Source organism: Triturus cristatus, chromosome 9 (genome assembly GCF_964204655.1).
Source record: "Triturus cristatus chromosome 9, aTriCri1.1, whole genome shotgun sequence".
Lineage (NCBI taxonomy): Eukaryota > Metazoa > Chordata > Amphibia > Caudata > Salamandridae > Triturus > Triturus cristatus.
This window is the reverse complement of record NC_140592.1, coordinates 327,073,497-327,085,186: the sequence shown is the minus strand read 5'-3', so window position 1 is coordinate 327,085,186 and position 11,690 is coordinate 327,073,497.

The following is an 11,690-nucleotide window of genomic DNA, read 5'->3' as shown; positions in this document are numbered from 1 at the left end:
CATACTCTCCGTGGCCCCGGTGGATCCATGTCCCCATCACGTATTCAAACAAGCATCGAAAATGCAATAGGTCTCGCCTTTAAGTCAAAGCCATTTGCTTTGCTAATGGTATTGTATAGCAAAGCAAATGGCTTTAACTTAATCAAAGGTGAGACCTATTGCATTTTTAATGCTGGTCATTTGTTGTGAGCGACATGTTTACTTTCTCCACCACCGAGAATGTGTGTTCTGCATCACTAGGCCTGCAGCTCACTCACCCACAGAGAGTTGTGCTAGGGACCTCAGCGTGTGCCCGACTCTACCCCTGACCTGCCTAATCCTGAACGTTAGCCACTAGGTGAGCATGTCATGTGATTAAAGATTTGCCTCCACCTGCAGAGATCACTATCTTTGATCGTTTTAGAATTGTTTCACAGCTCAAACATCAGATTTAAAGTCACCTGTTCCTGGCTAATGACACCGTATGTCTTGTACAAATTTCTCATATTGCTCAATTGCTTTAACAATTCTTATGATAGCACTTTATGTGCCCATCCATGATATTCATCCATCATCTCTCCTGAACCATCGTACATGTGATAGACTTGAATTCACAGACTACAACAAGGGTTCTTAAGGCAGACACATATTCTTCAATTGATTCATCTTCCTTTTGCATTCCTGAGTAAAACGTAACGTTCTCCAGCACTGTATTAATATTATTTTTCAGATATTAAACAACTGGTTTATGGCATGTTCAAGCACATCCAAATCCCCAGGATTCCCTAGCAGGAAGTAACTTTTTGCATTCTTTTAAACCAACTTCCTCAAAACAATGTTTTAATACGGATCATTTCCTTGAGGTGAACATCTGGGTGTTCTGATTGACAATAGATTAACACTCTGTAAACAGACCAATACCGTTGCCTCTGCATCATATTTTCTTATAAAGAAAATAGGGAAGATATTTTCGTATATCACGGTGGATAGTAGGAAAACAGTAGTCACTTCTCTTATTCAATCTAAACTAGATTACTGCAATGGGCTATACCTGAATGCCCAGAAGCACTGCCTAAAGAAGCTCCAGATGATTCAAAATTCTGCGGCACGTCTATTGCTTAAAATTCCCAGGCATAGAACAGTATATAACAAAATCCGTAATTTGCACTGGCTCCCTGAGCATCAGCGCATCAAATTCAAGGCACTGTTTCTTGTTTATAAAGCCTTAAATCATACAGGCCCCTCTTTTCTTCAGAATCTCTTTGTATGGTACCAACCGACCAGACATCTTCGGTCGAATGGGGCAAGACTGTTGTTGGTGCCTAGAATTCGTACTGCACATTGGGGTGGCCTCAGTTTTCACTACGGTGCAGCTAAACTCTGGAACTCTCTTCCACCGGAACTTAGGAATGCCAGCTCCTTATCTGGCTTTAGAAAAAAACTAAAAACTTGGCTTTTCCAGTGTTAGGCGCAGAGCTTGCTGTTTGGAGTCCCCAGCGCCGAGACACCCGTTGGGTATTTGTGCGCTTTTATAAATTCATTAGCATTAACATTCTTCACCTTCCAATACTTCCACATAAGTCAAAAAAAAATTAACACAATTTCCATTCCAATAGATCACCAGTGACCTGCAAAAAAAAATAAAAAAAAAAAAAAATTTAAAATAGGGGGGTGGCATTGCTGAAATTATGTGTAGGATCACACATACTGTCTACCCCCCAAAAAACTATACCAAATTCCCTATAAAATGTGATTTCCTGTGAGCAGAAAAAAATCAAAGAGTACAAGGGCTTGAATAGCACCCCAAGAAACGGTATGACTGTTTTTAGAAGAGAGCGGGTACTACGAGACAGTCTTTGTTTTTGTAGAAATGTGTGTTCCTTGAGGGAGAGGTAGGTGTCCAGAGTGAAACCACATGCTTTGGCAATGGTATTACACTTAACGTAATATCACTAAGCATCACATAATTTATGACCAACATCAATAAAATGTTTGGGGACAAAATATTCAACTAAGGCGGCGTTGACGTCTCTAAAGTTTCATAGAAATGTGCCAAAGTTTAAGCAGAATGCAAAGCAATCTCACTCCAGACCATAATTCTTGTTAAACAATAAGTGCACATGCCTTTTCTATCCAGTCCCATAAACACAGATGTTAAGAGTAACAAACTAGCAATTTGACTGAGAGTTTGTTTCAGAGCTGAAACCTCACAACATTCTAGTATTCAGTTTACCAACCACTCTATGGGCAAAGACAGGAGCACATCTTGTGACGGCGTGGCAACCACAATGCAGCTTGCGTGCTTCATCCTGCCTGCACGGGGGAGTCTCAAGCCTGTCGCTACACCAAGTAGCTGCAGCCGTTGAGCATCATTGTGCAATGTTTAGGCCATAAATTCAGGAAATGGTTCACTACAATAATACAAGTCTGCTTTTCTTTTTACTTCCTGGTGTGCTGAGTGGGACTGCTGCAGGAGTCTGTCATGGATTAGGTCATCTGTGTAATGGAGCCACAGTTTCACAGGTGTTACACTTGGATGTTGTACAAAATGAGCTGAGATCCCTGCAATAGCTTGTCCTTTATGCATGCATGGCTCTCTCTGAGCTATTTTTGGGCCAACAGGACGTGAAAGCATTGTGAACCTGATGAAGAGGGAGTCATCGCGAATCGCGATTCCAGCATTGCTCCTTCATCCGTCACGTCAGCTTATTGTGAAATTTGCATTGTCTGCACGATTTACATAAACTGAACATGAAGGGGTCCAAATAGCAGCTGAAAAGCAAGGGCCCGATGAAACGTCATTTGGTGGTTGCAACACCTACAATGCGCAAAATCCGAGGGTCAGGGATGAAAAAAGCCTTTTAGTTATGTACTAAAACCATTTGGCAATTATTTAACTGGTTACTGAATAGGAAAATAAGTTTAGAAACTTATACCAAATCAATATTCCAAAAGGGCGTGTTTAGTGCGTCCCTTCCAAATAGTCATGTTAAAATATGTATCCATGTTTTTCAACGGAAATCCAGTTGCAAAACATTGACATTTTATGAACACTTCAAAGGAGGTGGTAACCCATTCGCAAATGGGCAGGGGTCTCCTCGGGGGTCCCTTCACTTTGTGAATGTTAAAGAAAATAACTATATTGAAATATATGCAGTGGTCCATAGGACAACTACCAACTCTCAACCAAAAACATTTCTTTTAAATACAATCCTGTTACCTTTAAGGAAAACGGGACGCATTTATGTTTTTAAAAAAATGTCAATTTAAAATGCAATAACACAGATGGTTTGCCAACTGCAACAAGCCACCTTCCCTGTGTTGGCATCCAAACGCGGAGATCCTTCCTTAATATAGATGAGGTAGCTTGGATTTCACCTCACGACGATTCAGATTTTTTTGTAACTGATCTAGTAGTGCAGAGGTCGATTTGTAGATTTCCTTTCTGTTCACAAAAAGTTGGTGTGCAAGTTATGGCCACCTTTGAGAAAGTACATTTCATACAACGTGCACTAAGATGTTTATGAACTTTAGTGAAGCGCTAAGCCTCTGCATATATCTCATAAAAAGGCATTTTTTTCCATGAATGATGTACACTGTACTTGTTGTGTACAGTGATATCTGTGAGATGCGCTCATCGGCCCTGTGGGACCGCTCACCCGTGCTGCTCCCCAAGCGACTCAATTAATTGATGGCGGACTCTGCTCCCGCCCCCACCACGTCCGTGTAGCACTAATTATCTTCGATGCTGTGGAGAAACAAAGACAGTTCTTACTGCGGCCTCCCGGCACACATCTGTTCCTATGGATGCTGAAGTACCACATAGTTTAGGAGGGGATAGTGCATGGTGAACTGCACCATAAAACTGCATAGAAACTGCAAGTCACGGGTGGTGGGAGTGCGACAGTTAATCTGCGAGACTGGCAATATCTATGCTATGTGCCAGGTGACAATTATTATTACATAATTTAATAAAGATCCGTTGCAGTACTGTATGATCGGAGTACTGCTGTTTTGGGTGGTGTACAAGTACAGCTAGGCCAATCGAACGTACAAACATTATCTTGTTTGCTAGAATTCATCTTAAGTAGGCCCTGCAGCAGTCCAAAGTTGAAATTAGAATAAATGTAGAGTTTTTTTGCTGCTAACTTACATTAGGTGTTCGAGACCATTGTTGGGGAGATTCGGCAAAACTAATTTGTTTTCAACTGACAGAGGGCGGGTCCGTGCCCGGGGAATAGTTTGGTTTCAGGAAGGGCGTCCCCCGGCCTTGTGCACAGGTGATTGACGGGGGCGTCCTGTGTTCCCTGTTAAATTGTTTAACTCGCCCACCTCTCCTCACTAATGCTAGAAGCATGCACACTGAAATCAAGGGAGGCACCTCATACCAAAGACACACATTCACAAATAGGCGTAGTAGCATACACAATGACGGCGAGTCTATCGTCACAGGAATACACCATTAGCATAACCCTGGGCGTAAGTCGCTTAGTAGTGCTACGCGTAGCTACGCGAAGTGCACTTTGGGAGATACGCGTAGCACTACGCGAACTGCGTAGGGCGCTGTTTGCGATGATTGCACAGTGCCGGATGCTTGCTCGCACTGTGAAATCATTGAAAACGGCATCTTGCACAGTGCGAGCTGTCGTTTTCTGCTGCTCAAGTACATTTTTACTCGAGCGGCAGCTTTCTCAACGTGGACTGGTAGTTTCTCATCGCGAGCGGTCGCGAGCATACGTGACCACTCGCAATGAGAAACCTGACCTCCCCGTGTTGAGGATCCCGCCGGGAGGTTTAAATCCACGCTCGCGATCGGCAACTTGATGTTGCTGATCGTGAACTAGGAAAAAGTCTCGCCGGGATGTCATTTTGCTCGCTCGCGGTCACCAAGTTGACATTGAGGACCGCAAGCCAAATGCCAACTACGCTACGCAATTTTGCACTGTGCTACGTGCAATTCGCGTAGCCCGAAGTAGCACAAACTACGCAAACTTCGCGAGCGTAGCTGTCCGCCCAGGGTTAATTAGCAGGCGATAACCCTCACGCCATAAGTACGGTCCCCACTGGGGGGCAGTGTAGACCTTGGAGGGTGAGAAGTGCCTTTTCCTGCAAGGAGACAACTGAGCTTTGATCGTGTGTTGTGGACACTTCCGCCCCCCCATGGCTCTGCACCCTGGAAACCACCTTACCCAGAGCACATTTTTCAATGGAAATTTAAAAGTTATTACAGTAAATGTCTGTACGTTCAATAATTTGGGACTCAAAAAGTTTACTCCATTATGAGGTTCCATTTTCGAATAGGGAGAAAGAAGACTCACTCTAGGTCCCCGGCCGACTATACCTACAGGGCGCGACGTCGCCATCTTGGACCATAAAAACATATACACCGCCATCAAGAAAGGGGGTGTCACTGACCGCCGAAACTTATCGCTGCCAGCAAAGGATGTTCCTGGCATGGCCACAGACCCACAACTGAAGGGCACTCTAGTGGGTTGAGAACTGTGTGTACATTCAGAGATCTCGGGTGTCAATAATCCCTTCGAGGTTTACCCCACCTTTCATTGTTAAAATGTTGATTTAAAATGAGCACTGTGTAGTTGGAGGGCATTTAACTTGAGCATAAATAGCCGATGTCGTGGGTAATGTGCAGATAAACCACTATATGAGAAGTCAGTGCATCCCAATGTATAAATTCGTCCCATTCACTCACAAATAATTGAACGCGCATTCGACCAAACCAGATTTGCTCACAAGTGTAGGGTTCGCCTCGTGATGCACAAGAGGGGAGGTTATTTTTTGTTTTTTAACTTCATACACGCTGTGCTCAGTTGTTGATCCGTATGGAAACAAGCCTGCTGTTTGCTGTAAATACTCGGGCTCACCTTGGCCTTGGAATGCGGCTGTCCTCAGAGGGTACTTGTGTTGTGATCGCTTTGGAAGGAAGTGTCATTGTTGTGTTGGCAAGAGAACTTGCTGGCGGCGCAGTTTTAAAGCAGAGATGCAAGCAAAACAGATTTTTGTCATTCCAGCCACTGTAAAACAATGCGAGCAGTATAGCAACAAGCGCGGTCCCGAAAGCGAAAGAGGATCGCGCTGGAGCATGGGGATCTATTGTCTTTATGGGGCCATGTGTTTAAACACATGGCCCCATAAAGATAAGAAATCGCTTACGACAGAAGGAAAGCAGGTGAGCCAGTCCCGAGGGGCCGGAGGAAAAGGCCAAAGGGAGGCAACCCAGAAAGCTCATTTCCAATGGCAGGCCACCGTTTAGCATAAACGGTGATGCCAGCCAATGGAAATGAGGGGCAGGGCTTAAAGCCCTTTTCTGAAAATCCTCTCCTACAAAACCTCTCGCGGAGGCAGAGCAGGGCTCTGCCCTGCAAAGCACGCGAGACCTAAAAAGACATGAGAGTGGCACCTGGCTTGATAAACATGCCTCGTGAAGCGTCATTTTAAAAGCCATGGGCCTCAGCAAAACATTTTCATTTGTTAATTTTGGAATGTTGGTTTCTATATTAGTTTTTAAAATAATATAACACCATTAGCAAGTTAGAAAATTGTACAGAAACGGTGCAAAGGCAAGTGAGGAGGAGAATAAATAAAGTCAATCTGAGAAGGAACAGAAGCAACAGGGTTGGTGGCAGGTGGGAAGAGACAGAGCAAGTGAAAATACGAACACTAAAGTGGTGTGTTCAAAGACAAAGAAAAACATAGCTCATAAAACAGGAGCAGTGGATGGACACAGGTACTTGGTCCATGCTCTGAGGGAGGGCCAATCACAGGAAGAGGCAGGAGGCATGCATGCCATGGATGAAAGTGAACGAAGGATACAAGAGCGACGTTGGAGAGAACAAATGGTAAGCCTATGGACGCGCTGAAACCCACTGAATTGTAAACGTGTCTCTTCGCGGCAGCGCATGAGCTATCTAGCCGAGACCTAAAAAAGCAGACATGCAACTAGGCAAGACAAATGCAGTTATCCAGTAAAAACAGTTAACCATAGACTATGGCAATAGGTCAACTGCAAAACGTATGGTTTAAGTAAAAAAATACATTCCTCCTCACTGAGCTGATGGTATTCTAGAAGAGATGCTTGCTAGATTTCAGGCCACGGTGATAGAGGATGCAGCTGAGAAGGATGACAAGCATACACCAAGGGTGCCAGAGGAGCATAAAGATCAAAGGACGCAGAGACACTGCAGCACAATAGCAGTCAACTACACCAGCTTCTTATAGCACAAATAAGGCACAAAACTTCAATCAAATGTACAACTGAAGCCCATGGACAACGAGGTGCAAAATCTTTAAACAGTATACCCGTTGAGAAACTGAAAGGATCTTCCTCATCAGCCTCTTTCACTCGGAGGGTAAACCAACCAGTGGGAAGACAGCCAATGCCATCTTTAGCTGATAATGAAGTGTTCAATGTGGAGTACTTCACAACTTTTTACAAATATGGACACTACACAAGTTGCAAAACCTAGATTAGACACCATACTCAAACTAAAATCCTCCCATATTTACCCAACTGAGAAGCATTTTATCTGCTGACCCCCAATGCACGAACCTCTGTCAAAGCAGACTGCAGTAGCACTTAATCGTTGCAGGGAGTGATTTCAGCCATCATCTACTCACAAAGGGCTGATATGATGGATACCTCGGCTAATTCTGCCCCTCTAACCACAAACATTAATATCATGGTTAAACTGGATGTGTGGGCCAAAAGGAAATGCTTGACTATGCTGAAAGCTCTTGAGGGATGTAACCGAGCCGCTAAATTCAGAAATTACAATGACAGTTATTGAAGATAAGGTATATGAGAAAGGACAGAGGGAAGAATGGTCAAACACTATAGTAGGAGGCTGACATATACAACCTGCTATACTCAAAGAGTATAGCAATTTCAGTAACATGTGACAAACCAAGGGGTAGGCATAGGATTAATTCAAATTGGATCTGTCCCCTGTTGAAGTCTCAGAAGGTCCCATTTATGTTCTAAACGGGTTCAAAATAATCCACCTTTTAAAACATGTATGGGTTCAAAGCAATAATCCAGTGATATATCATCTATTGATTTCCACCATTGATATTTATAGGGATTAATACCAACAAAACATGAATAATCTGGAGGACTGATGAGAACTGTAGGAACTTAAAGGTACATAGAAAACCGTTTATTGGAAAATTGAGAAATATTCCTATCTGAAGCCCTGCTAACCACATATCCAGGTCTATTGAGAAAATAAACCTGACCATACCCTCAAACCCTCAAACAGAAAAATAGAATCACGGTACAGGATATGTTTAGTTGAACAACAGTCTACTTGACGAGCCTGAAGAACTTCATTACATCAGTAAGGCCATGTTTGAAGACTAATAGAAAGCTGGACAGTGACAAAGTAACCTTTTGCTAACCTCCTAGAATGGACTGGCCGGTTCATTCACTTTTACATAAATTACCTTGACATATCGAGCACCTTTAGAAGAAGGACTGATTTATCTAAGGGGATGGCAATGATGAATATCTTGCACAGTTGTGCAAAGATAGCACTCTAAAAGATAAAAGCTTTGGCCTATCAACTGCACAAGGGCTTTTAAATAGTTGCCAACTTAAAACGATTATTTGACTTAATTCAACTAACTCAATTAAGGTATGTGATTTGATGGGCAGAGACATGGTCGTTGCAATTGAGCCAGCAAGAGTTAGCGTACTCTGTTGGAATGTTGGTGGTATTTTAGGACGTCAGGAGTAACTGACTGGAATGATTTTTTAGGTCTCGCCTAGGCAGCGCGCATGCGCTGCTTAGGAGGACCTCTAGCCGTCACTCTGCTCATTTTCAAGCACACACTCGTGCTTGTGGCGGCATCCACCTTGCGGGAGTGAGCAGGGGCACGCCACAAGCACGAGTGCAGTGCTTGAAAATGAGCAGACTTCGCACGCACGCACCTCTCCCGGGCTTGTTCCTTCCATGCAGTTACCAGCAACACGGGAGCGCGCGCGCGCACACACACCACTCCCTGCCAGGCTTGTCCTTTCTTGCGGCTGTCTTCTACTTTCGCTTTCCCTCTATATCTCCCAGTCTCTTTCCATATATTTCTTTCCTCCAAGTGTTCACACATTCTCTCCCACTCTTCCAATCCTTTCCTCTCTCTCCACACGCTCGCTCTATTTGTCTCCCTTCAGTTTCTCGTGTCGCTCTCTCACCCCTCGCGCATACTCCCCCCCCCCCACCCCTTAATCAGTACTCAGTCGGCACCTAATCTACTTGGACACAAGACACAGCACTCTTGTTCCATAAACTGAAGACCCAGCACTCTCTCAGGATTGACTGACTGAAAACTGCACAATGCCGTTGCTACGCCGATTAGTTTGTCCTCGCTATACCGCGGCTGGGTACAAGCCAGACCTCCGCACCCACCTCCCGTTCAAAACTGATAACCTTTTCCCCTAAGAACGAGTATTTTCCCAACTTTCAGTCAGTACTGAACATTTTCTGTACGCTTCCTGCCGGAACAGAATCCTTAGCGCTCCTTCGACCTGCCCTGGGGCTGTTCGTGCAGTTTGACAAATACTAGAATGCGCAGCATGTTTACCTCTTGGTTATTACACAGGGGAACAAAAGGGGTTTGCTGAAGTGCCACGTATTGGCTAGATTTTACACTTGGGCAAAATGGTGCAAAACGAACGAGCGCTTTGCTCCCAGCTTACATAATTATATTGAGGCAAACCGATATTTCGTCAGACATAATGTTTGTTGCACATGGGGGAAAAAAGAGAGCAAGTCTGTATCCTGTACCTCTCTCCCTCCTGTTCTCGCCTCTCCCTGCATCTCTCGCATCCCGCATTTCCTACCGTCTCATCGCTGCCCTCCTCCCAATTTCTGTGCCAGGGCGTCCTTCTCCCACCACCGCTCTCCCCACAAATCTCCTTCATACCCTCCTGCATCTCTGCGCTTCCCCCCCCCCGGCCTCTGGGCAGGCCCCCTGCCATCTCTCGCTCTCTCCAGGCTCTCTTCTCTTCGTATGTCTCGGTCACAACCTTGCAGTGTATTGTATGTAACGTTTCTATAGCGCTTTCCTTCCCCTTGACGTTTACTCCTCTGTGTGACCCTCTATCCCCTAACACCCCCTTCCCCCACCCTCCTTCTCTCGACCACTACTGCCCCCCCCGTTTTCATTCTCACGTCCCGTCCCTGATCTCGTCTCATCCAGACTTCTCCTTTCCACTTCCTGCATCCTCGCGTGTCTGTCTGTCTGTCTGTCTGTCTGTCTGTCTGTCTGTCTGTCTGTCTGTCTGTCTAAATCTCTCTCTCTCTCTCTCTCTCTCTCTCTCTCTCTCTCTCTCTCTCTCTCTCTCTCTCTCTCTCTCTCTCTCTCTCTCTAAATCTCTCTCTCTCTCTAAATCTCTCTCTCTCTCTCTCTAAATCTCTCTCTCTCTAAATCTCTCTCTCTCTCTCGCCCTCTCTAAATCTTTTTCTCTCTAAATCTCTCTCTCTAAACCGGTCTCTAAATCTCTCTATATAAATCTCTCTCTAAATCTCTCGCTCTCTAAATCTCGCTCCCTAAATCTTGCTCTCTCTCTCAATCTCTCTCTATAAATCTCTCTATAAATCTCTCTCTCTCTCACTCTGGTTGGTTGACATGCTAGCTGTCTATTTGGGAGTAGATCGTAGCTGATACTCAACAGTTACTATGTAAATAAGCATTGGCATAGCCAATAGGTCTCGCTTTTGGGACCTTAGAAGTACTTAGTTATGCAGCACAATATCCTTGGTGCAACAACATCAACCGTTGCATGGCTAAACACTTATAAGGTACCCAATGCGAGACCTATGGGCTATGCCAATGCTTGTTGTGCTAAGTGTGAGGTCTGCATTTTCCAGGAAACATAGGCTGTAAGACCAGTTTCAAAGACAGGTTTTCAGAATCCCTTCATGTATCCGTGGAAAAGCAGGGGCCCCTGGACCACAATTGAGGTGGTTGGGGCATTTTACTACCGCTGTTTCATGACCTGATCAACTATGGTACTGAAAACTGAGCACCAAGAACAACCTTTCAGCACGTGCCTCTTAAGATACCAGGACTATCAGTCAGAGGGTTCTCAGTAAGGTAGTCTGCAAGGCAGAGACAAAGGACTCAACAATAACCCAATAGAGCAAAATAATGACTGTCCAATCTAGTGCCTATCCTTATGAAAACAAGTACTACTTTTGGGGAGAGGGTGTGGCTTAATGGCTAGGGCTGCCAACCTTGAAGCTGGGGAACCAGGTTCCAGTCTGGCGGGAGCCTCAAACATCCTGTGATTCTGGGCAAGTCGCTTAATCTCCCTGTGGCTAAAAATGAATGTGTCCATCTGTAATGCAACTGGTGCTCATGTAAAGTGCTCTGATACCTTTGGGTCAAGTTTGCGCTAAATAAAACTGCGAGCGAAAAAAAATAACTTTAATATCCACTTCGCAATTCTACACAAAAAGGATAGAGGAAGACTAATATACCTCTTTTTAACGCATTCTTTTTCCCTGCAGGGAATTACAACGCGGTCGTTACAACAACTGCGTTGTAACCAGGCATACCATTACCCCGCAAGTCGTAACAACGACTTGCGGAGGGAGGGCGCTGGATGTTGGAATAGTATAATTTCCTATTCCAACTCCAGTATGTGCAACAGTAGGGAAAGTATTGAATTTTAAAATTTTTAAATCCAACACCTT